The sequence below is a fragment of the Ambystoma mexicanum genome, chromosome 9, assembly GCF_040938575.1.
Source record: "Ambystoma mexicanum isolate Mex_15411 chromosome 9, UKY_AmexF1_1, whole genome shotgun sequence".
In the NCBI taxonomy this organism is placed as follows: domain Eukaryota; kingdom Metazoa; phylum Chordata; class Amphibia; order Caudata; family Ambystomatidae; genus Ambystoma; species Ambystoma mexicanum.
This window is the reverse complement of record NC_090931.1, coordinates 1,007,072,499-1,007,100,035: the sequence shown is the minus strand read 5'-3', so window position 1 is coordinate 1,007,100,035 and position 27,537 is coordinate 1,007,072,499. Positions and strand designations below refer to the sequence as shown.

The 27,537-nt window shown below is 48.1% G+C and overlaps 1 long non-coding RNA gene across 1 annotated transcript in view; it reads right to left on the bottom strand.

Moving 5' to 3' along the window:
- The window catches only part of LOC138489771 (uncharacterized), a 28,709-nt gene extending 1,778 nt beyond the window's left edge, over positions 1-26,931 (bottom strand). The window contains exon 1 of the long non-coding RNA XR_011274893.1: positions 26,845-26,931. This is a non-coding gene — a long non-coding RNA (uncharacterized lncRNA). The remainder of the gene's footprint in view (positions 1-26,844) is intronic.
- Positions 26,932-27,537: the final 606 nt, after the last annotated feature.

Below are 27,537 nucleotides of genomic sequence, written 5' to 3'. Positions count from 1 at the left end.
ACGTTTAGCTCCATTGTGCACCAACCTCATGACAATGGGCGTTGCATGGTGGATGTGACAGCTGGTGTCACATACAGGGGCATGTGCTGTGATTTATTGCTGCCAGGTGTGAGAAACCTGAGGGTGTCCTCACATCTGCTTCCTTTGGTTCCCCTTCTCAGGAGATCAGGGAAAGGCCATCACTCCTGGATTCCGACCCTGGGGTTCGAGAAGCAAGGGAGGATCACCTGGGTGGAGGGTTTGTGGAGATTGGGGAGAAGGCAGCCCTGCGGAAGATGCACTACTTCCCCTTTTCAGTCCATAATGAACCTGTAGTACCAGAAGCTTTTGTGGGATATTGTTAACCCATTTCCTTTGGTCAAGATAACATCAGGAACAATTAGAAACACTGGGGATACATAAGGAGAGTGAAAAAGAGGATGGTACCCACAGGTGAGACATGGTATCCCCCTTTCCCTATTAATGGCCAACCTAACCCTCCCCCAACCTTTATGGGCTATTGCAAGACTTTTCCCTTCATTTCCCCACATTTGACATTTAAAAGCACTGGGACAAAGAAGAGGAGAGAGAGTAATAAACACTACACCTTAATTTTACCACTGTGGTACTGGGACAAATAAGATGCCTGCAGAGAGTCAGGCATGTCCCTTTAATCATGATCAGTGTGGAAAAACTGAGGGTGTTTCCCTCCCTACTTCTGGGGGATCTTCTACACAGGTGGCCAGGGAAGGGCCATCGCTATTGGATCCCAAGCCTGGGTGTGGATGAGCGAAGGAGGATCCCCTGGGTGTAAGGTCCTTTGGGATTGGGGAAGGATTGCCTGAAGGCGAGACATGGTACCCCCTTTTTTAATAACCCCCTACCCTACATTCCCTCATGTTACATGACCGCAGACTGTTTCCTTTTCCCTTTTACAAACCCCACCCTCTCTGCTAAAACTTGGCGACATCCAACTGAGGCACTTTTTGATTTCTATCAATGTCCCATTAACAAGGACAGGTGAAGCCAGTCACTGAACACAAACACACCCGAGGACAGTTAGCACACCACAGGTGTATAAAAAGAGTGAGCCAGAGAAACAGAATGAGCGAGCTGGAGCATGAGGAGGTCCGCTAGTCGGAGTACCAGAGCACAGAGAATCTGAGACCTGCTGGCAGAGAACGGAGGGCCAAGACGCTCAGAGCCTATGGTGGAAAAGGGCTAACGAAAGCGTGGTGAGGGAGCCGTGTCTCCAAGGAGCCAGAAGGAGGTTAAGTGCAAAGCTGTTTACCAGAGCGAAGTCTGTGGAAGAGTGTTTGTTACCCTGGGCAAGAGAGGCTGCCCAGGAGAGTTGGAGGGTTTGATGAGGAGCCCTTAATCGTCAGTCGATGAGACCGCAACCAGTGAGTTCAAAGCCAGAGGAGAACCCAGCTGACGATAGCAGCAAAGCGTGAGGGATAAAATGTTGCAAGAAATAAAATAATTACAAAGACTAGCAAGTGGATCAGAAGCGCGTTGAAGAGGAAAGCTTTGATTGTCCGTTTTGAAAGTTGAAATATGAGAGAAACAAATTAGCAAACGTTTGCATGTGCGTTAACATGTGGTGAAAGGAGCTCTAGTGAACAGAGACATTCTGTACAGGAGTGAAGTTCACAGAGAGAGTGAATATGGAAGCAAGTGAAGGGGGGCCATGCTTGAGGGAAAAGGCACACCAAGACCCTGTGAAAACCTAGCTATGAATTGTAAAAAAGTGCCGGGAGCACAATATTGAGAAAAGCTGAAGTTGAGCTGCAAAAAGGTGCCAGGGCACAAAGAGAAAACTGAAAGAGAAGCTAATAGCAGAGTAGTGCCACACAGGGCCGGAAGTACTGTGTGTTCATCGAAAATCTCTGATACGTTGAACTGTTGAATAACTTTGTGAGGAGAGCCAAGGTGAAAGAGTGGTCCTGCCTGGGGCTGAGGAATACTGGGCGTTGTCAAAAGGCTCTTATACACCAATATACCAACCTGTTGTGAACTGTGAAAGTCTTGAGAACTAATGATAAGTAGCAGGCTTCCTGAGGAGAGGTGACACAGAGGAATTGTTGCCTAAAGCAACTTTGAACTTGTTTGACTAGAACTGTTTGAACTTTGTAAAAATAACTTTATGCAGTGCCTTTGAAAGCCGAGGGATGCATGCTGAATCCTAAGTAGTTCAAGACGCTTTTTATTTAGTCCAAACCCATGTACATTATTGTATTAGAAAGTGTGAGGGCAGCATATGGACACTTTTGTTTTGACTAGCTTGACTGGCTTTGGACTTATACTTTTGTTGATGGTCAAGACTGCTCCCATTATAGATTTAGGGCAAGTTAGGCAGTCTTCAACCCCATTTCTTTACAAAATAAAGGTTTTCATAAACTTGAATCATTGTTTCTGTGTTTCTCCCATGATACCATGTTCGTGTCGTATCAGGCAAACCTAAGCAGGGACACACACCTTCAACCTGTTTACTGGTTGCAGGTGTATAAAAGGAGGGTCAGAGAACAAGAGAAGAGAGCAACAGGGAGGCTTTATGGGAGAGACCAGCAGCAGACCCCTTTTTGTGTGGAAGCAGCCATGGTGGGGCTCGAGCAGGAGCCAGGTTACTGGCAGAGACCCAAGGGAATGTGTGGGGCCCAAGACAAGTGGGCTGCATTGTGTCCCAGGTGTGGGAGCCTCCAGCACAGTGCGCCAGCAGCAGGGGCTTCGGGCGCATCCAGGAGAGAGAGGACGCTGTCGGCGTCCGGAGAAAAGCCTCTCCAATAGCCGGCGTGCAGCAATGAATGCCCAGCAGGTGAACAGTACTTGCATCAGAAGGCCCACCGGCGATGCGAGCAGACAAGAGCTGCAGGATCAGTCCCAGGTAGCTGAAATCAGCCGATGAGTGTCAAGGAGAAGACTTGGGCACCGGCGCTTCTAATATAACCGGAATAAGTAACAGTCTTTGAAAATAAGTTCAACAATGTCTATTGAATACGAACCGAACAGAAACTTGAAACTACATATAACGAATGCATCATAAATACCGAGCTGCATGAAAACTCAATTAAGCATAATGAATGCATCGTAATTACCGAATGGAGTGAAAACTTAATATTAAGCCTAATGAATGTAGTTGAAACAATAAACTGAACGAAAAGGTGAAATTAAACATAACAGAAGTATATTGAATACAAAACTGAATGAAACCTTAAAGTTAAAAATATTGAACACTGAATGCACTAAAACCTTTATGGGCAAAGTACATTTTGAACGACAAATAAAGTGCCTATGTGAAAATAAACTATGGGAGAAGGTATGAGTGTGAAAGCGTGCCACACAAGATAGGATATTAATAAAACCCCTCAAATGTGAACTTTTATGAGTGAATGCAATACAGCAATACCTCAGACTGGCAAGAGGTGTGTGACACAAGATCAGGATAAGCCAAAGACGTGTACACTTCGACATAAATCCAGTAGGCCAATAAAGTGGAATTAAGTGAAAGTGACTTGGTACACAGGGGCAGGAGCTGAAGAACCTATGTGACCAGAGAATCTAGGGATCATGGTTGCGTGACCCATGATAAGTGGACCATGTGGTCTGACGATTTCGCCTAGGCCAGAGAGCCCTGTATGAGAAGAACTCAAAGACATTGTGAAATAAAATCAGGAATAAGCCTTGTGAGTGAACTGGTGAAGCCAACCAGAAGGAGTGTCAGGATGACCTTGAGTTAAGTTGCACTTTTCAAAAGACTGAAATAAACTTGGCAGTGTTAAAGTCTTGAGGAAGGAAACCCCAAGACTTGAGGAACTGCCTGTGTTGTCTTGAGGGTAAATACCCCTTTGCTTTGTGAACTCTGTTACTTGTAGCTTGGGGAAGGGAACCCCAAGACTTGAGGAACTGCACATATTGTCTTGAGGGAGAAGCCTCAAGATCCCTTTGCTTTGAGAAATGTGTTGCTTGGAGCTTGGGAAAGGAACCCCGAGAACTATTTTGAACTGTGTTATCTTGAACGTGAGAAAGGTCATCTGGAGACTTTTTGTGGAACTTTCTTGCACTTAGAGAAGAGGAACTGAATGAAAGCTGAAAGCTGAAAGCTGAGAGCTGGACGAAGCTCAGAACCTTAAATTGAACACTGTTTATTTTATTAGTAACATCCCTACACATTGGTTAGCTTTAGTTGTGAGGGCAAGAATAGGTTTTGGACACAGACAGACTTTGACTCAGACTTTCCTTAGTTTTATTCAGGTAGGGAAATCCCGCCATATCATAGGGCAAGTTAGGCCTTCTACGATCCTGACATTTAATTTAATAAATATCTTTTGGTTTGAACTTTAAGTCTGTTGTCTGTGTCTTACTTCTGATGCCTTCACACAGGGCACTTGAACTTCGGTCGATCATGAAGAAGATTGCATCAAAATGGCATATTGAAACAGGTGTGGTTCACAGATATTAATCATTCAAAATGTAAGTTATGCACTTTGAAAAAGGTTTAATGCCTCACAATATGGTGCAACACGAATGTCGTGACGATTGTCATATTAAACATGTAAGTGAACCCTTCCTTTAAATCCTTGTCTGGTTGGTCATTTCCTGCGTATCACATTCTGGTCAAACATTTATCTTGTAGTTGTTCCTGAGCCTTCAGCACTTTATACGTTCAGATACCATACCATATCACATGTCATTTGTTTTTCAATACATAGGAATTGATTTATTTGCATCAGGCACTATGGTTCCCCATTACAAAAAACAAGCCTGAGGTGATGGAGAACACACTGTCAGTCCCGTTTGGGGTGCGTATGTTGACAGAGCTGCTTCTCGCTGGAGTAGAACACGTCACAGAATAGCACATGCTAACCCAGACACACTGCAGGTGTGCATACTAAAGCGACCGGTGAAACAAGATCTCCTGGGACATGTCACAGAATACATGATTGAGGTGACGGTAAGCATGCAACCAGCTCTGTTTGAGCCGTGTGCACAGATATAACAGGTCACATAATACCACCCAGGAACAAATGCCACAGACTACCAGCCTCAAGTAACAGCGAGTACACTGCCATTTCAGACCGAATTGGAGTGCACGTACTGGGCTAACATGTGATAGCTCCTCAACCAATTAATTCAGGCCACAGAATGCTAGCCAGAGGTGTAATGACGTACACTGCTAGACCTCTAGCGGGGCACTCACGACTTCTTGCACAAACACATCACAAAATAATGACATGTAGTGACAGAAAGCACACTGCCACCCCTGGCAGAGGTGCGGGAACAGGAGATGGCTCCGTGCCCAATGCATAATTGGCATAGAATCCTGGCCAAAGTTGACACGGGAGTCCACCAAAAGTCATATCTCTAAGTTCAAGGTGACTTTGAACGCTTGCAGGAAGTCACTCACTGCCCAAGGTGCTATTGGAGATTATGGTTACTTTTAGTAATGTCCAAAGTACACATTTGCACCCTTCTACATTCAGGGGCTTTGATACCCTCCCAGGCCTGGTGGCTGACTCTGATTCCCTTCTAGATTGAGTACTTCTGACCCTCAAAGCAAATTAGACTGGGTGGTTCACACATTGATACCCTCTTAGTCTAAGGAACACTTACACGTTCTTAGTCTGAGAGGCATGGACTCTGAGAGACCCATAGTCTGAAGACCTTGATAGTCTCATTGTGTTGGGGGCTCTATCCTTGGTATCCTACTAGCCTAAGGGATGATAACTATAGTCTGAGGATCCCAGAATAATTTTAGGAGTCAGATTCACAGACCTTCGTAGTATGGGGTGTTCAAGACTCCGAGATTTTGCTAGCTTTCAGGGTTTCAGTCTGGCACCTTCTTTGCCTGACAAAGTCATGCTTAAAATGAATTATGAAATAACTTTCTAGTAGCAATAGTTTAATTTGGAGCCCCATGGGCAAAGATACTGTCTGGCATATCTGCAAACGGTGCATACAGTGTGAGTACTATAATGTTATGTATTTATTTTATTTATTGGATATTTATAAGGCACTTGTACAACAAGACAGTGTTTCAAAGTGCCACAAAGCACAAGGGAAGGGAACAAGGGAGAAAATAATCCATGAAAATGACAATGAATAAATACAAAGGGAAAATGGTCCTACTAGGCCTTGTGACATTCAGAGCAAGTGCAGTGAAAAGAAAAACGAAAAAAGGGGGGGTTGTGTGGGGGGTAAGTGCTATTAGGGTGGCCTTGAGGAGAAAGTGCCAGAGGTGCCAATTGGGGAGGCAACAGGTAAGTGCAAGGGCAGAGACATCCCAGATGAAGAGGGAGGTCTACTGCCAAACAGGTAAGTGCAGGGCGCAGGCAAACCACCTGATAGGTGGGCGTGGACCCAGAGAGCACTGCAGGGGGGGTTTTGGGGGCGATTGGACTGAAGGCTAGGCCCCTATTGGACTCTTGAGGGACAAGTCTGCCAATCTCAGAGACAGAGGGGCAGGTTAGCATGGGAGGGGGAGAGGGAAGGAGGAGTAGAAGAGAAAAGTCTTGAGCTGTTTGCGTAATTGAGGTGGTCCCGTTCAGGACAGAGAGAAAGCGAGAGACTGTTCCATAGAAGGGAACAAGCTGAGGAGAGAGATCTGCCCCCAGTTTTCTGCTTGGAGAAGCATTTGATCAGCAGAAAGTTGGAGCCAGAAGATAAAAGGGCTCTGGAAGGAAAGTATTTAGCAAGAGAGATGCAGGTAGCATGGTCCCAGGCCACATCCTTCCCCAGCTGAGATTGTATACATATTTGAAGCTATTCCTTTTCATATTTCTGGGGAAGCGCAGAAAAAGCTGTACTACCTTTGTGTTTAATTTTATCTGCAGTAGCCAGAGGGCTGTGGCAGCCTGTTTCCATTTTTCAGGAAGTTAGATACAAGAGGCTTCCCGCTACCAACTATCTAGGTCTATAAATAGGTTACCTCTTCTGTGTCCCAGTACTGACAAAGCCCATGTATAAAAAAGACATTAAAAAGACATGAAAAAGACAGGTAAGTGGACACACAATAACCCATGAAGACTGGGGAAGGTTAGGCTTGGTCATTAGTAGGGAACGGTGGATACCATGTTTCCCTCGAGGGCGCCCTATTACTATTCCCCAAGGACCCTCCACCCAGGTGATCCTCCCTCTCTTGTTAAACACCAGGGTCAGGGTCCAAAGGTGATGGCCTTTCCCTGGCCACCTGCGCAGGGGACGCATGGGAAATAGGAGGGAGAATACCCTCAGGTTTCTTACAGTCCCCACACTAGGACAGGAAGCATGTAGATGATTATACCCAGTTCCCAAACCTACAGACACCTATGATCTCCTAGGAGGTGGTCCTAAGAGGTTTTGCAGTCTCACCATTCCTGAAGTCCATGGTGACTGGTGAGGTAGTCACTAGGAAAACAAGGCAGTAATCACAAAGGGCATTCTGATCCCCACTGCTGATGCCAATATGCAGGCTCAAAACGAGAGAGTCATGGGAATCCTCACACCCCACCACCCCTATCCCTAACAGTGATCACCACCGGGAAAGGGAGAGATCCTTAGAAAAACTCTTTCCCATAAGGCAAACACCCCTAGAGATCTAATCAAGTTCATTAGCTAGACCCAAATCTCTAGGGTAGGAAAGGAGACATCTTGTTTAAAGGGATCAGTGTTGCAGCAGTTCAAAGTTGCTGAAGAGTGGAGAAATACTTTTTTTCCTTCAGGACTAATGCTGGAGAAACCATCTGTGACTCAGAATTGTGCAGCTTGCGGAACCTTGCAATTACAAAGTTGTGTGAGCAAATGAGCTGACAGACCCCATTCCTTCAGCATCTCAAAGACATTAAATTTGCAAATTCCTTATGATGAAGGAAGGTTAAATGTATGGAACCATTTCCCATTCTTACCAGAATATTTCCCTACTCACCAACACCAGCAATTACAGCAGGACTTCCAGGAAGAGGACGGGAGACTCCACACCCTTCGTGGAACTTCTGTAACCTCTGATGGCTGCAGGCCTTCATGTTTTCTCAGGCTATCCCCCTTCCATTGCACATTACCACCCACCCATGGCTCAATCACAAACCAGCTCAGACCTCAATGCGCAGGTATCCTCAATATCAATAAGCAACACACATGGGGAAGAGAGACCCTAGTATAAAAAAGTAGCCAGTTCATCCTGCCACTGTAGAGCTTTGTAGTATGACTTGGATGAAGGAGATTCATGAAGCATTGTGAGAAAGATGTGAACTGAGAGGAGACAGCTATAGGTTGGAGGGAGAGTATTAACAGGTTGAATGACGAGAACAGTGTCATCATAAGAGAGTTGTTGGGAAGTGGATGGGGAGACCATCAGAAGAAGACAGAGCTGGGAGGAGGTTGGGGGAAGAGAAAGGTGCCATCACAAGAAGCACATTTGGGAAGCGAGAAGCTAGACCATCAGAAGAAGAGAGGGTGTTGTGAGGAAATTAGAGGTAGCAAACAAAGAAGGTTGGAGGCCAATGTTTACATCAAGGAGCTGCCAACTGAAGTGGGAAGGCTGGAGGATAATTGATACCATCGATAAGGGGAAAGGATATAGCAGTTTGAGTAAAAGTATTGCCAGAGGACAAACCATCTAGGAGGAGAAAGGAGATTTAAGCCCTTAACTTCAGTGGCATAGATAGAGCAGCAATCCATTGATGTCCCACTGTTATACCTGAGGAGGTTGGAAAACAGGTATCACTAGAGAGAAATATCAGGGAGATTTTAGCAGACTATTTCAGTCCAGGGCAGAATCTAGAACTAGTAGAAGAAGGCGCAAGATGGTTGGATATCCCTGGGAGTGAGGAAGGGTACTGTAGGTGTGGAGAGTCAGAGCATCCTGGGTTCAAGACCCCACAATAATGAATTTAGCAGTGGATAGGGAACTCCCTGAGGCTTACTCTGAAACACCTCACAACTGAACCTGAGCTGAAGAGGTACCACTGTCGCCTCGGACCCCTGAAGGAGTTTTTCAGGTACTTTCCAATTACAGAATTTGTTGACCAAGGAAGCCCTGATCCTTGTAATCAACCGACAAGAATTCAGAAACCCAGTGGAATCAACAAACCCAAGACAAATATCAGGGTCATCAATTGGACATTCAAGAGGAACTAGATTGAGAACGGCCCATGAAACTTTGTAAGAAACTGTACTGGGTTTTGATTTTCAAAGAGAGACCATATCTGGAGAACCAAGATTATAAGTTTACAACCATATCCCTCAATAATGAAGGACAGTACTGGGAATCAGAGGTCCAAACACCCAAGTTGCCTCAGAAAGGAGTTACCACTAAAACAAGATGTTTTTCTTCAGTTTCTTTCTTTTCCTATCCCCTTTGCCTTGAGTTATCCTCAACACAATGCCATGGCAAAAATCACATTGCCCCTCATTACGGGTCCAGCGTTAACAGTGCTGGTAAAACCGCCAGGTAGCCGACGGACCCGTAATTATTTAGCGGCACCTGACTTGCTGGAAACAACGGGGCAGTACAACCCCAGCGGTCCCGTAAATCAGGCCATAGTAAAATGTTGATTCCCATTCCCATAGAGTCCAGTAGGACTCTATGGGAGTGGGGACCACGGAAGCACCAGCACCGTTAATAAAGGTGCCGGTGCTTCCGTGAAAGTCTGCGGGCGGGTGCCGTTCCACCCGCCAGGTCTGACCCTTGGGGGCAGAACGGCACCCACCCGCATACTCGTTTGCCGGTCTGGAAACAATGGTGCCGGTAAGCTTACCGGCACTGTTGTTTCTGGACTGAAAACGTGTAATGAGGGCCATTATCTCCTGTGAACACATTAATAGAATTCTTAGCTTGACATCACCTTTGGCCTGTTCCTTTGTCCCCTACATGGTGCACTCTGTGATACCATGCAAAGTTGGGATAAAGTGCCTTTAATTAAAATTTTGGGAGAAGATGCTTTGAAATCACAACCTTGATGGCCTGGGTCCTCACTACCTTTAGCTCTCTCTTCCTAAATATCTTCCTTCTCGAGCTCTTCGCTCATCCGCCTCCAACTCCCTCAGTGTCAGTCGCTTCTCCAAGCAACAAGTTGGTGGTTGATCTCTTTCCTCGGCTGGGCCTCCCCAAGGAACAGCCTCCCTGGCTCCCTGAAACTTGAGGAGAATCATCTCAGGTTCCGGAATTACCTCAATACCTTTCTCTTTGCTTCTGATTTTTCTCCTCCTCTCCCCTGCTGACTTCCTGGCTGATACTGAAACTGCACTGGTTACCTGGCTACCCCCTGATCTCAGCCCCAGATCCCCCACCCCACCAGTCGCACTCCTGCACTGCCTTCCTGGCAATCGCCGCACTTAGGGACTGTTTCTGTATCCCTGCAGTTTCACCACCATCACTTGACACCTGATGTCTGCACTTACCCTTGCACTTGCCACCAGTTGGCCGTATGTTACTTAGTGTTTATTATTCTTATCCATGTACTGCACTTCCCCCCTCCTTCCTCCCATGCACTTGCGCGATCTGAATAACACATGGGGCCTCATTACGACCTAGGCGTTAAGGGTTAACGCCGTCATTAACCCTTAACGCCTGATTCTGATTTTAACGGCTGCTTTTAGCAGCCGTTAAAATCCATGGCCCTAACCTGCCATGATGCTAATTACGCCACCGTAATTTACGGTGGCGTAATTAGCGCCTTCCCCACTCCCATTATGTCCCATGGGGCAAAAATGGGAATGGGGAAGGGAAAATGGGAAATGGGGATTTACCGCCCCACTCACCTTGGAATGGGGCGGTAAATCCGCCATCCACCATGGTGTAAACGTAGTTTACACCATGGTGGTAAAGTTGGTGCAATTAGCGCCTGGGTCGTAATGACCCCCATGGCCTAGTAGGATCGTTGTCTTTCTTCCCTCTGTTCCCCCTCCCTTGCCGTCATCACGCCTTGAAACACTTGTGTATAGGCGCGTTATAAATGCCGTATCATATCATATCATACCAGTCATGCACCAGAATCAGTATGCAGACATCACGTGGGCACAGAATATCTCAGGAGTAGCCCTACGTAGGAATGACAGAGGCAGGAATCCACTCAGGGAAGATCAGGGCTACACCCACTTCTGAGCGGTTGGACCTGGGCGCGGAGAGTATCTTGTAGGAGCGGAGGGAGGAGCGTGTCAACACTTGTGACAGAGCTGGCCGTGAACCATGTCTCAGTGAGACCGAGGACATCGAGGTCAAGTTCTTCCAAAAGGTGGCAGATGTTGGAGGAGTGTTTGACAGATGAACGAGAGTTAAGAGTGACAATGTGGAGACAGTTGCCATCCTTGAAGGACTTCCAGGGAGGGGTACAGATCAGAGGTATGCCCTGCGGAGGTGTGGAAGGAGCCCGAGGAGGGGCAGAGAGGGAATGAGAGGGCAAGGTAGCTGAGGAGGAGGCAGCAGGGGGAGGCGAGGAGGCCGTGGAGGGGCAAGAGGGGGGCAGCAGGAGAAGAAAGGAAATTGATGAGGCACGGGAACCGTCTATCAAAGAGGTGAGGGTTGGCCTGAGGGCCTTGGACCAGGACGGCCCCATTCGAATAAACATTAATGATGACCTTAGAGAAATGGAAGGAGGGCAGGAGGGCATCCCACTGTGTGCCGCCATTAATGGGAGAAGAAGAGAAAGGAGAGACACAGAGACCATATGTAGGGTCCATAGGTCTGGCGAAGGAACGACAAAGAGGATGTCGGTGAGAGTTTCCTTAGAGGAAACACTGGTATAGGTGTCAGCGATAGGGAGGCCTGGGTTGGTCTTTGGCAATTGAGGGGGGACTCCCACAGGTCAGCTTCACCCAAAATAGAGAGGGTATCTGTAACGCTCACCTGGTTCCCTCGGAGGCGCAGGTCTTGACTGGGCGGTGAAAACGTCTTCAACGTTAGGCGTAGGATTCGTCTGGCTCCCGGATTTGGCCCTTTCCTTACCGAAAGCTTGACCTGCAGAGTGAGGTGTCTGCAAGTGGAAAATCAAGGTATTAGTGGCTGGAAGGTTGGGAGTAGTTCTTAGCCCCTCTCTCCCTCTCTTCCCGTGGTACTCGGGTGATTGTTGTGCTCACCTTAAGTAAGTGAATGCTGAGCTCTCCATCCTGCGTCTTGTGCAGGGGCGCTGGGTCCAGTTACTTCACTGGATGTGAGTTCCGCCTCTTGATTGCAGAGGGTAGATGAGAGCGAAGCCGCCGTTTGCAGCACGAGCGTGACTTGTAAGTATTAAAGTTTTCAGATTGCTCTCTCAAATGTCTTTTTCCTTAAGTCTATGTCTTTTATCTTTTCAGATGCTGTCGATGCCAACGAAACTGCTCTCCCCGATTCGTGGCAGAGAGCGTGACAAGAAGATGATGAATTCGAAGGCACGTAAGTAGGAAGGCTGCCTTAGGGCCGCAGAATGCACCTTAATGTTCCCTTTTGTCTTTACAGGTGCCGGAATGCAGTGCGAGCAAGTTGGAGCTATCGCAACACAGGTAAGCAGTATTGTAACTGAGCGTTACTAACCAATGTTCTTTGTCTTTGCAGGCCCGATGCTGGACGAGAAATGCTGAAAAAACGTCTTGGATGCTGCCGATGGATCGGGTGAGTTGAAGCGCTAACTTTGCCTTTGTTTAATCTGTGCCGTTTGTTTTGCAGGAGCCGCTGAAGATTGAAGACTGGTTCCCAGCAGGTAATTTTCGTAATTACAGGATCCGGAGCTGAAGATTCGCTGGAGCTGACACGGTGAGCGTCCTGCTGCAGATGCAGAATAACGCAAAGCATGTGGTACCAATCGGGCGTGGTTTAAATAGCCCATAGGAGTGCTTAGCTGTCTTCTTCCACAGCAGCCTCGCCCAGGTAAAAGAGTTCCTGCTTCCAGAAGGGTTCCAGCATCCAAGATCCAGGGAGTGGTGCCTGCCCCACCCAGAAGGAAAAGTAGTCCCTGCCAGAAGAGAGTAAAGCATCATCTTACGGGTAAGTAAGCAGCATGGTCTGCTCCAGGTAGGTTCACCCAAGCACTTTTACACCTGATATGAGCCCGGCGCTTCCTGTGCCGGGACGGGTCCTTACTATGAGCCTGGCACCACCGGTGCCAGGACAAGGTCCAAAAAGTCCCAATTGGGACTTGCTGGTGCAGATAAGACATGTTATGAGTCTGCTTCCAAGGATGTTGGGTAGGTCCTGACTCCTTGAAAGCAGTGGTCATGACAGCATCCCTCACATTTTAATCTTTTTCCCCATCTGATGCAATCAACTCCATCAGTCCTTCCCTACAGAGCTCCAGACCCTCTGTATGCCACAACCTAAGCCAATAAATACAGCATCAGGTTTCAGATATAAATAATCACTCACTGGTTAAACATCCAGTTCCAGACAAGTAGAAGGCACCCTCTGTAGGAGCATTAAAAGTTGTTTTAGAAATGTTGCTTCAGTTATATCCAAAGCCTTCATTTTTCCATACCCCCAGATTTCTGCTCCATATGTTGTGCCAACAACAGTCTGTTTGTCATGGAGAACTAGAGCAGGAGAAACTGCTCCACAGCCATATTTATAAATATATGACTTCACTGCACCACTATATTCGCCCAGGAATAGGTTGGATTTTCCAATTTATGATACCCACTCTCCATTTTCTTGGAAACGGAGACCCAAGTAATCAAAGATCCTTGGTTGCTCAATGTGGGCCCCCTCTATTTCTAATAATAGTTTGCAGGGCCTAGAATATTTAGGTCTAAAGACCATTGGGCCTCATTACGAGTCCGGCGTTAACCGAGGCGGTAAAACCGCCTGGTTAACGCCGGACTCGTATTACCATTCCGCCTCCGTGATTCCCGGAATTACCGGGGCATCACAACCCCGGTTTACCGGGAATCACGGAGGCGGAATGGTGTAAATCCCCATTCCCATTGAGTCCTATGGGACTCAATGGGAATCGGGATCATGGAAACACCGGCAGCATCTTGTAATGCTGCCGGTGTTTCCTCGTCCGCCTGCAGGCGGGCGGTGTTAAACCCGCCAGGTCAGACCTGGCGGGAACATCACCTCCCGCCTGCAGGGGTCGGGATCAGGCGGTCCGGAAACAACGGTGGCGGCGGGTTTACCGCCACCGTTATTTCCGGACCGCCACGGTCGTAATGAGGCCCATTGTCTTGGTTTTTTTCTGTGTTCAGAGCCAGCCCTAGTTCTTTACACTTTGCCGTGAGCCCATTTAAAGTGGTTCTCACACCTTTGGTTGAGGTATCAAGGATTACGGCATCATCTGCATGAAAAATGGTAGGATACCTTTCCTTACCTAGTTGAGGGAATCTAGACATCAGTCTGCTATTGCATTAATCGTTTTTTTGGATGTAAACACGGAATAGAAGTGGGGCAACCACACATCCTTGCCTTACTACTTTTTCAACTGCAAATGGGTGTGTCAATTGCACTCCCAAACCAAACCTCACTTCTGCGCTGTTCTCAAAACCAAAATGTTGGACTAATGAAACAAGGAAGGCAGGAAACTTTCTATCATACAACATTTCCCATAGAAGTTGCCTGGACACATGGTCAAACTCTATTCTTAGATCTAAAAAGACTGCATAGAGCTTTAGCAACACAGTATACTTTTGTATCAAGAGAAACAGGAGGATAAAACATTGGTCCACCATCACCTTGTTTCTCTGAAAGCCTGCTTGAAGATTTGCAATTATGCTATTATCATCCACCCAATTCTGCAAAGAGGTCAGGAGTAATTTACTGAACATCTTCCCTGAACTATCAAGGAGTGAGATTGGATGATAGTTTGATCTGTATACAGACTACTAAAATAAGCCCAATTTTTGCCCCATGCGATACAGCATATAGGTCGTTGCTCTTCTCCCTGGTCCTTTCCGGACACCAATTTCCAGAAAAGGACACTGTCCCTCTAAGAAGTTGCAGCATGTAATTTGCTCCACTCACAGGCCACAACACCCCCTTTTTTTTTTTAGATCCGTTTTTAATATTGCCCTCTAAACTAGGTTAACCAAGTCTTTTCTGACTTGATGCCACCTTTTACATGGTCAACTATCCTTTTTGTTGCAAGGCGGCATTCAGCGTCATACCAGCTGCCTTATTTATTTATTTATTTATTTTATTTGCATTTATAAAGTGAGCAAGCAGCCCAGAGGCATTGTGGCGCTCTTACAAGGAAATGTCTTAGTTTCATTACAAGGAGAACAGTTGGTTACATTAGCCAATACATGTGTTTGGATATGCACAAGTTGGTTACATCGGTGATATTGATGCCCAGAGTTATATATTGGGCTGCATAACCAGATTGTATAACATACAGTTTGTCGTCGAACACACAGAAGAGGCTGGGTAGTGTCTTAGTGGCAGTGTGTATGAGCATTTATTCAAATAGTCTGGTATTGAAGGCTTTGCGGCAAGCGATGTGTGAAGGTTCAGCCCTGAAGGCGTGATCGAGGGAGTTCCATTGCTTGGAGGCAATGAATGGGAAGCTAGTGCCCCCACCTCTGGTACGTTTAACTCTAGGAATCAACAGAAGTTTGGAGTAAGGTATTCTTGTGGGTCTGGAGGCGGGGGAGAGTGATGACTGTGCGAAAGGTACAGTGGTGCTGTGAGATGGATGCATTTGTGCATGAGGGAAAGTGTCTTGAATAGGATGCGTTGGTGGACAGGCATCCAATGGGCTTGCTGTCTGGCTGCAGAACTGTGTTCTCTTTTAGGGATGCACAATGCCACGCGAAGGGCATTGTTTTGAATAGTTTGGAGTTTGTCCACATTTTTGGCAGAGTTTCCAGTGAAGAGAACATTACAGTAGTCCAGTCTTGAGCCTATTAAGGCTCTGGCTATGGACAAGGCAGTATGTGTTGAGAGGAATGGTCTAGTGGAGTTAAGGAGTTTGGTGTAGTAGGCTGCAGAGGTTACAATTGCACTAACTTGTCTGGTCATAGTTAGATTGGCATCCAAGTAGACTCCCAGCATTTTAACTGATTGGCAGACGGGGATGGTGGTTTTGTCGATAGTGAAGGAGATGTGTTGGTTGTCAAGTTTGATCCTTCAAACAGTGGGGGCTAACAGTAGTAGTTCAGTCTTATCCCCATTAAGGCGAGGTGGAATTGAGGGTTTTGGAATCAGCTTCATATTCACCAGACAAGGGAAGGAGGACTTGTGTATCGTCAGCATAGTTGGTGTACATAATGCAGAGTGAGTCCAATGTTTTGAAGAGAAGTATGGTGAATGTGTTGTATAGTATGGGGGACAGGGAAGAGCCATGGGGGACTCCACATAGGATGGTGGCTGGGGTAGCTGCTGCTTGGTCTGAGAAGACTCACATGGCTCTTCCTTGGAGGAAGGAAGCGATCCAGGCGATTGCACTAGGTGAGAAGAAGGCTGAGGTAGAGAGGTGTTGACAGAGTAGTTTATGGTCCACCAAGTCAAAGGCAGCCGAGAGGTCTAGGAGTAGGAGTAGGGCAGGTTTGCCTGTGTCTCTGATGTCATCAATTTGTTTTTTGAGGTCAACTAAGGCTGTTTCAGTTCCGTGTCCTGGACGGAAGACAGATTGTTGGGAGTCAAGGATGTTGTTGGACTCTAGGAAATGCTAAACTTGCAGGTAGGCTGTTTTGTCTAGGATTTTAAGTAGGAAGAGCACAGTGGTTATGGGCCTGTAGTTATTGGGGTTGGCTGGGTCTATTGAAGCCTTTTTTAGGAGTTTTAGGAGGGGGCGAACCCTCGCTTCCTTTAAGCTGGGAGGAACAGAAGCTGAAGCAAAGGATGCATTGCTGAACGCTGTGATAAAGGGTGTGAGGAGGTCTGCGCACTCCTTGATGATGTTTGCTGGGCAGATATCCCCTTTGCGCATGGTTGGTTTGATGTTTTTCATGATCGAGGCTACTTCAGCCTCGTTGACATCCCTGAAGGAGAAGTGTGTTATGTTGGAAGACTTCTGGTTAGGGGCTGGGCAGGATTTGGATGGTGTAGGTGGAGTTGGTTATTTAGGATTTTGATCTGGACAGTGTTCAGCTGTTGGAGCATGGCCGATTGGATGTCAGAACACCAGGCTTCATTTTTTAGGTTAGTTTAGGGAGCGCAGGAGCTTTTAACTCCCTGAAGATGGTAAAGATTTCCTTGCAGTTGGATTTGGCATTGGTGATTCTTGCATTGAAGGAGTTGGCCTTAGCATGAATAATTACTTTTTTGTATTCTTTGGAGAGTTTGTTGAATTTGAGTTTGTCTGAGTCTAGTTGGTTAGTTTGCCACTTAGATAGCGCTGAGCACTTTTTCGAGTTTAAGGTCATGAGTTCTGGGGTAAACCAAGTGTTGGAGTGTTTGGTGGTCTTTGCTTTGCAACCAGTTAGCGGACCAATGGTTTCTATGGCTTCAGAGAGAATAGCGTTAAGGGAGTGGGCGAGTACATTAGGGTTTTTGGAGAAAGGGGCCATTGGAGCTGGGACACTGAGGTAGGGGGCAAATCTCTCTTTGGTGAGAAGGTGTGCACTTCTGGTGGTGGAGGAGGGGAGAAGTGTAGAAAGCGGTGTCTGGAGTTTGGGTGGGGCCAGGGTTAAAAGTATGAGGTGGTGGTCAGTAGTCCATGGGAGGGGAGAGTTGACGGTGATAGTGGGTGGGCAGTTGTGGTGAGTTACCCAGTCGATGGTGCAGCCTTTGCTGTAGGTTGGATTAGATATGGAATTTGAGAAGCCTAGAGTTTCCAGTGCCTTTGCTAGGGATTAAGCTGGCGTGTCTTTGGAGTCTTGTAGTCCTAGGTTGAGGTTGCCTGCTAGGATAACCTTGGAGGAAGTTTTTAAGTTGTTTGAGAGGAGGTGTGTGATGGTGGAGTGGAAGTCAGCAAGTGGGCAAGGGGGGCGGTAGACAATGTGCAGTGTCATGGTACAGTTATGTGAGGTGGTGAGTTTGATGCTTAGGAGGTCGCAGTTACTAGTGATAGGATGGTCAATCTTTCCGATGGTGATGGAGTCCCTGGCTATGAGGACTACCCCGCCTCCTTTAGAGAGAGGACGGTCTTGGCGAAACATTATGGAACCTGTGGGGAATGCAAGAGCAAGGGAAGGTCCCGATGATTCATGTAGCCAGGTTTCTGTCACCACACAGAGGTCAAGGTTATGGGTGATGATCATGTTGTGTATGTCTACAGCGTGGGCTGGGATGGAGCCGGCATTGATGAGGGCACAGTTAAGGGAGGAGAGGTGGGGTGAGGGAGGTGAGGTGTTAGATTGGTTAGCATTGGTGACCTGGCAAATGCCCTTAGGCAGGGTATTAGGCAGAGTAGGGAAGGTGTTATTATTCATGAAAGTGGAGGCAGCAGTATCATTGTATGAAGGCATGGTGGAAGCAGTATGTAGCTGTCACGACCTTATCTCAACCATATGGTAACGGGACCCGAAAGACCCTATTTGGCCCCCCTCGGATCCCTTGGAGCCAGTCCTGGCGCCGTTGGCATCGGACTCACATGCCTGGATGGAGTTTCAATGGACAAACATGGCTGCCCCCATGAGGACCAATGGGGAACTGCAAGAAGCAGTCTATCATCCAGGGCAGGGCCCGCCCCGAAAGCACCTGGTATACCTGCTAGGTATTTAAATCACGCCCGGATCGAGGCACGCGCTTCGCGTTATTCTGCTCTAGCAGCGTGACATTTACCGTGTCCTGCTCAGCATCCTGGCCTGCTCGGGCGATAGAAGACAAGAACCATCATCGTCCTTACCTGCCCAGTCACAGCCTCTATCCAACCAAAGTCTCCAGTCTTCTTCATCTTCCTCCAGCTACATTCCAGGAAAGAGAGAGATCGTGTAAGCTACTTACCTAGTCTATCTTTACGGCCTTCGCCACCGTCACATCCACCGTTGGCTTGGGGTTCCGGCTGGTCCATTCTTCCTGGATTCTTTCAAGACCTGCAAGAAACAATAGTGCAGATTAGCCAATTGCAAGGACGTTCTTAGCGCCACTTTGCGCATCCATCCTTACCTTTTCGAACTCTGCCTCCAGCAGCCACTCTCTGCCTGCAGCATCTGCAAGACAAGAGGAGAAAGTTATTTGGTGCATTAACCAATACAGACATTATTCTTAATCTTAAAACTTACATGAAAAGCAGAGTCGCAGCTGGTCTGGACTCCGGGCCCACGCCAGTGAAGAAACTCGGCAGAACGGTGCCACTGACGACGCACCCCTGCCCAGCGCGGCAGGATGGAGAGCTCATCCTTATAGAAACCAAGGTGAGAGAAGCCCCAAGGGGAACTGTGAAGAGAACACGGGGAGGTGGGTCGCGAGGGAAGGAATGGCAACTAAACTTCAATCCCCTGTCTCTTAGAATTGATTTACAGCAGCGCGAACCCCAGGGAAGGTGCGGAGTCCCAGGAAGCATTCCAGGCCAGTCGAAGGGCGTCCCTGTGGATACAAGGTGAGCGTTACAGAACGCAAAGCCGTAAAACTTAATAATCCACCCGGGCGCTTAGCATGGAAACCTCGGAAACAGACCAGTTAGCCCAGTTGTTGGGACAGTTGCGCGCAGAGGTCCACTCGGCGCGGCAGGAAACTAAGGCCTTGAGGAGAGAACTAATTGTGGCAAAGGAAAGGACTGATGACCTTGGCAGGCAGCTCCTTCAATCACAAGCAGGACAAGCGCCGTTGCCTGGAATTAGCCCGTCAACGCCATCCCCAGCCAGCAATCTGGTCCAGATCAATCTACCAGGAACAGTACCACTAGCTCCTCCGGAGCGATTCTCTGGAGACCCCCGACGATATGAGACCTTCATGAACCAGTGTCGCCTCCATTTTTTGTGCAGGCCTGGGGCGTTCCCCACTGACCAATCACATGTGGCTTTCGTGTTATCCTACCTAAATGGGAGTGCAGCAGATTGGTCCGTGCCGTTTATCAGCCAGAATGATCCCCTGTTACAGGACTTTGATGGGTTTCAGCAGGAGCTGGAAAAATTCTTCGTTCGACGTCACCATGGACAGGCTTTAGATAATGAGCTTTTGTCCCTTCGTCAAGGGAGCCAGGACCTTTTGGTGTACAGCGCCGCTTTTAATAGACTGGTGGTTGAGGCAAATTGGCCAGAGGACAAACGAACTACTATGTTCCACCGGGGTCTGCGAGGGGAGCTGAAAGATGTTTTGGCCCAAGTGGTGGACAAACCCCGGGATTGCGCCGAGTTCATCAGTCTGGTGGTGCAGCTGGATCAGCGTCTGCAAGATAGGAAGAGCGACCGTAGCAAGTTGGATTCACGTCCTTTATTCCTGCGACCCAAAGATCAAACCCCGCGGGGCTCCAATGGAACCAGTGAACCCATGCAAATAGGAGGAGTCAGGCCTCCTCTGACCCAAGCCGAATGAGAAAGGAGGAGGTAGTTGCAGTTGTGCCTGTATTGTGGAAGAGCGGGCCATTTCCTAAAGGAATGTCCTGTCAAGCCACGAAGAAGAACTGTCGGAGCTACAGATAAGGAAAACCCTGATGAGGAGTCGGGAAACGCCCAAGCCCAGCAATTGTATGGGTCCAATTGTCGAGCGAGAAATCCAACTGCAGACCTCCCATTTTGCTCTACCTTTGATCTTGATTACCCACCAGCAGCCATCTAATATGCACTCTCTGGAAGCCTATATCGACAGTGGAGCTGTGGGGAATTACATAGATCGGGACCCTGCAGCAAAGATGGGGCTAGCTCTTTGCCCTAAGCCAACCGCTGAGACCGTAACCACCGTTGATGGTACAGAGATTGCCTCGGGGCCTGTGTCTGAATGCACCACTGAACTCACCCTCCAGTGTGAAGATGGTCACCGTGAAATCATTGCCTTCGATCTGATTAAGGCACCACAGTTTCGGCTGATCTTGGGAATGCCATGGCTGGTCGCAGATAATCTACGGATTAACTGGCGTGCTCACAAATTGGTTTTCGCTCACAGCTGCACGCACACTTGCTACCCAAAAGGATGGAAGGGGAAACACGCAAGCTCTCCTGTTCATGAGGGAATGGTAAATGTCCTTGGAGGGGTCGCTACTCTGCCGATGCATTACCAAGACTTTCAAGATGTTTTCCAAAAGGAGCAAGCAAATACGTTACCACCCCCCAGACCCTATGATTGCCAGATTTACCTTCTACCTGGAGCCCGGATTCCTTGTGGGCGCATTTATGCACTCACTGAGCCAGAAAACAAACACCTGAAGACTTACCTGAAACAATACCTAGCCAATGGATTCATCCGCCCATCTAAGTCATCGGCCGCGGCGCTGTTATTCTTCGTACCGAAAAAAGAAGGTAATTTGAGAACATGCATTGACTATCGTGCATTAAACCAAGTGACCATCAAAAACCTTTACCCTCTGCTGTTGATCCCGGAGTTATTGGACCAGGTCAAGGAAGCCCAGATCTATACCAAGTTGGATCTGAGAGGTGCCTACCATCTAGTGCGCATTAAAGAAGGGGACGAGTGGAAAACGGCATTCCGTACCAAGTATGGCCTACATGAATATCAAGTAATGCCGTTCGGCCTATGCAACGCCCCAGCTGCATTCCAATATTTTATGAACGATGTCCTTAGAGAACTCATAGATGCCTGAGCTCTAGTGTATATCGATGACATCCTGGTATATTCGACATTGGAACAAGAACACGTTAGGCATGTACGGGCAGTCCTGACCAAGCTCAGAGAACACCACCTCTACGCCAAGCTGGAAAAGTGTTCATTCCATGTTACGGAAGTAGAATTCCTGGGTTTTGTCCTCTCACTCAAGGGCATACGAATGGACGCCCACAAGGTCGACGCCGTCCTCAACTGGCCAGCGCCGAAATTCAATCAAGGGGGTCCAAAGTATGTTGGGTTTTGCAAACTTCTACCGTCGGTTTATTCCCGGATACTCCCAAATAGTGCACCCGATTACTTCATTGTTAAGGAAATGCAACAAGACATTTTGTTGGACAGAGGAAGCGGAGAAGGCTTTCCAGGAACTCAAGAGGAGGTTTACCACAGCTCCCATCTTGCGACCCCCACGTCCCGACCTTCCTTACGTTGTGGAAACAGATGCGTCTAGTCTAGCAATGGGTGCAGTTCTGTCTCAAAGGGACTCACAAACAGGTCAACTACATCCAGTGGCCTTTTGGTCACGAAGATTCACGCCAGCGGAACTCAATTACGCCATCACGGATAAGGAGTTATTGGCCATAAAAGCAGCCTTCAAGGCCTGGCAACACTACCTGTTGAGAGCCAGACACACTATCACCGTGATTACGGACCACTGAAACCTCCAATATCTAAAGAGTGCAAAGGCTCAATCATCGCAGCAGCTGCGCTGGGCCCTCTGTTTTGCGGAGTATGACTTTGTAATCCCGTACCGACCCGGGGTTATAAATGGCAAAGCGGACGCCCTCTCCCGAATGTGCACTGATGAGGCTGCGCACACACCTCCGGATCCCGTGGCCATCATTCCGGGAAATAGAATCCTAGGTATCACAACCACCATGACCCAGGACAAGCTCCTATATGAAGTCCGGCAAGTCCTGACCCAGGAGCAACTACAAGAATGGGGTTCCAGAGGGGAACACTACTGTGTAAAAAACCAACTATCGTATTATAGTAACCGAATGTTCGTGCCTGTGAAAGAACTGCAAGAACAGGTCATCACCGAGTACCATGACTCCCTCATTGATGGCCACCCGGGAATTGCTAAAACCTTGGCTAAAGTGAAAAGGAATTACTGGTGGCCAACATGGCGTAAGGATGTCATTGAGTTCATTTCTTCTTGCGGTATCTGTGCCCAAAACAAGTCCTCCAAACAAAGACCAGCGGGCTCCTACAGCCTTTGGATATTCCGCCGGGCCCATGGCACACACTATCATTAGACTTTATTACCGATCTCCCTCCATGTCAAGGCTACAACACCATCCTAGTAATCGTAGACCTGTTTTCCAAGATGGCTCACTTCTTCCCGTTCAAGGGTCTGCCTAATGCATCCGGCCTCGCCAGAACCTTCCTTGAACACATAGTGCGCCTGCACGGATTCCCTTCAGTTTTAATATCAGACCGGGAACCCAATTTGTATCCAGTTTCTGGAGAAGATGCTGCTCATTGGCCCAAATAGACATCCAACTGTCCACTAGTCACCACCCCCAAACTGACGGTCAAACGGAGAGAACGAATCAGACTCTCGAGCAGTACCTGCGCTGCATGCTCCACCAGGTGGAAGGGGATTGGAAGGAACTTCTATGGATCGCCGAGTACGCCTATAATAACTCTCTGCATAGCAGTACTGGGCAAACACCGTTCTTTACGGTGTATGGAAGACATCCACGCACTTCTGATCTAGAAGTCCCCACAACCCTGGAAATGCCAGCCGTCAAAACCCTTCACACGACCATCTCTCAGGCCTTCTCAAAAGCTCAAGAACACTTGCAACAGGCTAAGGCATGCCAAAAAAGGTATGCGGACCAACTCCGCACCAAGGCCCCGGACTACCAAGTGGGAGATTTGGTGTGGCTAGCCTCCAAGCACATACCTTTAAAAGGGATGCAAACGTTTCGCCCACAGTTCTTGGGACCATACCCTGTGGAAGCCATAATTAATCCAGCAGCCATGAAGCTGACACTGTCAGCCCACATGCGAATACACCCAGTGTTCCATGTATCTCTCCTGAAACCAGTCAAGCCGGGTACCCGAATAACCACTCCAACAGGGGGAACCCGAATACGAAGTAAAATACATTCTGGACTCCAAGTACCTGAGGACAAAACTCTACTACTTAGTAGACTGGAAAGGGTACGGACCACAGGACAGGACATGGGAGCCCAGCGAGTACATCCATGCTCCACGCCTGCTTCAGCGTTTCCACCGAGAATATCCCTCCAAGCCGGGGCCGGATTGGAGAACCGCTTTGAGAGGGGCCTTAGGGGGGAGTGCTGTCACAACCTTATCTCAACCATATGGTAACGGGACCCAAAAGACCCTATTTGGCCCCCCTCGGATCCCTTGGAGCCAATCGCTGGCATCAGACTCACATGCCTGGATGGAGTTTCAATGGGCAATGGACAAACATGGCTGCCCCATGAGGACCAATGGGGAACTGCAAGAAGCAGTCTAGCATCCAGGGCTGGGCCCGCCCCAAAGGCACCTGGGATACCTGCTGGGTATTTAAACCACGCCCGGGCTCGAGGCACACGCTTCGCGTTATTCTGCTCTAGCAGTGTGACGTTCACTGTGTCCTGCTCAGCATCCTGGCCTGCTCGGGTGAGAGAAGACAAGAACCATCATTGTCCTTACCTGCCCAGTCGCAGCCTCTATCCAACCGAAGTCTCCAGTCTTCTTCATCTTCCTCCAGCTACATTCCAGGAAAGAGAGAGATTGTGTAAGCTACTTACCTAGGCTATCTGTATGGTCTTCGCCACCTTCACATCCACCGTTGGTTTGGGGTTCCGGCTGGTCCAGTCTTCCTGGATTCTTGAAAGACCTGCAAGAAACAATAGTGCAGATTAGCCAATTGCAAGGATGCTCTCAGCGCCGCTTTGTGCATCCATCCTTACCTTTTCGAACTCTGCCTCCAGCAGCCGCTCTCTTCCTGCAGCATCTGCAAGACAAGAGGAGAAAGTTATTTGGTGCATCAACCAATACAGACATTATTCTTAATCTTAAGACTTACCTGAAAAGCAGAGTCGCAGCCGGTCTGGACTCCGGGCCCACGCCAGTGAAGAAACTCGCCAGAACGGTGCCACTGACGACGCGCCCCTGCCCAGTGCGGCAGGATGGAGAGCTCATCCTTATAGAAACCAAGGTGAGAGAAGCCCCAAGGGGAACCGCGAAGGGAACACCGGGAGGTGGGTCAAGAGGGAAGGAATAGCAACTAAACTTCAATCCCCTGTCTCCTAGAATTGATTCACGGCAGCGCGAACCCCAGGGAAGGTGCAGAGTCCCAGGAAGCATTCCAGGCCTGTCGAAGGGCATCCCTGTGGATACAAGGTGAGCGTTACAGTAGCCTGAAGGTTGGAGGCCCTGAAGCATCAGCATCAGCAGTATCATTAATGGCAGAGGTAGTGTCCAAGGTGCACTTGGTGATGACATTGGAATGGGTTGCATCACTATTTATTTTAGTTATGGGCACAAGGTGTGGCATGGAGGTGCATGTGGCATCAGCAGCATTATCATAATTGGTAGTGTGAGTACTAGGCTTGGAAAGCTTGGTAGTGACCTTAGTGCGAAGGGCATTAACTAGTTTGATGCAGGATGGTGCAGCCTGAGTTGTGGAGGCAGCATGGTAGGATGCAGCAGAGGTAAGAATGGATGGGCTTGAAGTATTGTTTGCGTGCAAGTGGTATATGGGTGTAGGAGGCTTCTTGAATGTCAAATAATCGGAAAGGACGAGCAGTTTGGGGGCATGCATGTGTGTGTGTGGTGGGCCTTCTCTTTGTAGGCCATGGTTCTGGAACAGAGCCTGAAGTTACGGCTGGCAGCGATTGTGGGTAGTGTGGGCTAGGAAGGGCGGTGGGTGCGTGCTCGGAGATGCGTAGCGCGTCTGGAGAGGGAGGCGATGTGTCGTGGCTTTGGGAAGGTTATATTGAGGATAGAGTTAGGTAAGTGCGTGGTTGCTAAAAAAATATGATAAAGGGCGCCTGCCGGTGTCCTGATATGCCCAGGAGGGTAAATAATAGTAATGTGAAAAAGTCAGGATGGGTGATCAAAAGAACAGTGATGTATTGGATCAATTTATTGGATCTCAAAAGCATATTGCTAGATATTGCATGTTTTACAAACAAGACAGTAGAACGGACAGGTATTGTATTTTAGCAATGGGGGTACTAGTGGGTACCAACCTCTTGATTATTGAGGTAGTATACCTATATTGGTGAACATTCTCTAACAAGCAAGTAAACATTTCAATCTCAACAAGAGTGAATGCTAGCCAGGGCTGCTATTGGTCCATGGGTTTTGAAAAAACAGTACACAACGACATACATAAACATAAAAGGTGGGTCAAGGAGTTATGTCACAGATCATCAACACTGTAGTGTTTCGGCAAACGGTGGCAGTTGTTGAGAGCACGCTATTGTAGTGGCCTTCTTCCGTGCGTTTATCTGTTGGAGTATAACGGAGAAGTGGACAGCTGTTATGATCTCGGTGATATGTTATTTCTACTTTTAGTTAATTATTAGTGGCTAACTGGTGCCGTAAAAATACAATAACGTGTGTATTGGAGTAAGGCTTACCGGCGGTATAGCTGTACTCAGAAGTCACTCAATATTTCGTGGTGGAGACGGAAGTGTATTTAATACACTGCTGAGGATCAGCCTGGAGATCCTGGGTCCAATGCATTCACCAGGATGTGGCAATGCCTATTGGTGGCAAGCCGAATCAACAGGTCTGTTTAAAGAAGAGACGAAAGGATAGCTTATGTCTATTCTGTTTGAAATTCATGCGAGTGGTCACAACAATGGTGATGCTGAGAGTGCGTGCTGCAAGAGCACGTTGTCTATAAGCAAGCCACACAATGCAAGGTGGATGTGCGGTGAACACATCAGACTCTGTCCCACCACTAGGTGGTACATGACAGGGTTCGAGTGCATGCCATGTGAGGGCAGTGACTTTTTGTTTTAAAAAGCTTGTGATGACGTGAGGGCGGGGTGGTTTACACACTAATGCGTGTGTAGAACATAGTGACATTTCGTATAAGGACTTAGGTTTCAGGCGTAGCATAAGCCTGAGCGTGGTTAATGCCTGTGTGGTGGTGGGGGCGTAAAGGTGCCTATTAACAGGGTGGGACCTGTGCAGGTACTCGTGTCCGGTATTGAAATGAGAGTAGACTGGTGACTGGAGATCCCAAAGATCCCAAAGCATTGTCTATAAAAGTGTGAGAGCACGGCACCGAAAACGATCGTGCAAAACATCCCAATCGTACGGTCCCGCAAGAGCATAGTGCTGTGACATACTTGGAGGTTCTGTAAACGACTCAAACTCTCTGCGAAAGTGGCGCTGTCTGTTGCGAGTTGCCGTGGTAATGAGGATAGCTGCTGTGGTGGACTCCGCCCCATTACCGAGGCAGCCAATGGATGTGTATCTGGTGGGCCAATCGGAGCGCGGTAATATGACGCGCTTCTGAAATAAAAGTGAAACAAAGTACCAAAGGCTAGTTGTTCGGCCCATAATTCAACACACGCAAGGGGCCTTTTTAGAGTGAGCCCAGTGCATCATGGGAATAGCAGTGTGACTAATGTTTGTGCCGTAGCAAGATCTACAAGTGCCGACGGGACAAGAATTGAATCATGCCACATGGCAAATACTCTCTGCAGTGGCAGAATGTGCGTGTTAAGCTGACACAGGGGCACTATGTGGGAATGCAAAGCCACGCCCGGGTTGTGGCCACCTGCAATTGAAAACACGGTTATAGTGAGACGTGTGTGGGTACGGGTCCCCTGTTGCATGTGCTAATTTGTGGAACATGAGGATGTGCACTCACGTGATATCATGTGCATGCAATGGATAGATCGCTTCTTGACAAAATGAAAACGGGAGCAAGCTGTCATTATCGCTACCCCCGGGGCACCAGACCAGGTCCAGCAACCCCAGAAGCAGGCATCAAGTTATTTTGAGCAAGCCCAAAAACCCCTGCTAGGGGCTGTTTG